The sequence below is a fragment of the Corvus brachyrhynchos genome, unplaced genomic scaffold (genome assembly GCF_000691975.1).
Source record: "Corvus brachyrhynchos isolate BGI_N302 unplaced genomic scaffold, ASM69197v1 scaffold910, whole genome shotgun sequence".
NCBI lineage: Eukaryota > Metazoa > Chordata > Aves > Passeriformes > Corvidae > Corvus > Corvus brachyrhynchos.
In genome coordinates, this window is record NW_008235730.1 from 106,924 (window position 1) to 107,172 (window position 249).

Genomic DNA, 249 nt, shown 5'->3' on the forward strand with positions numbered 1-249 from the left:
CCGATGTCCCCCACTGGCCTCCTGTCAGCTTTCCAGCGCCGCGCCGGGCGCTGGGCTGCGTCCCGGGCCGAACTCCGGCTTCTGGCTCCTCCCGCTCCCGGTGCAGGGGACAGCGCCTGCCTGGCTGGGAAAAGGAAAAGGGGAAATGGAAAGGGGGAAATGGAAAAGGGGTGCTTTTCTGGGATCAGCGCACGGGGATTGTTGCCCCCAGCCCTCGAAGGAAGGCCTCCACTGTCTCCTGCCAGCAGC

General features: G+C 66.3%; 1 protein-coding gene across 1 annotated transcript in view; it reads left to right on the forward strand.

Moving 5' to 3' along the window:
- ADAM33 (ADAM metallopeptidase domain 33) overlaps window positions 1-249 on the forward strand; it is a 25,382-nt gene that overhangs the window by 9,809 nt on the left and 15,324 nt on the right. The window lies entirely within an intron of this gene.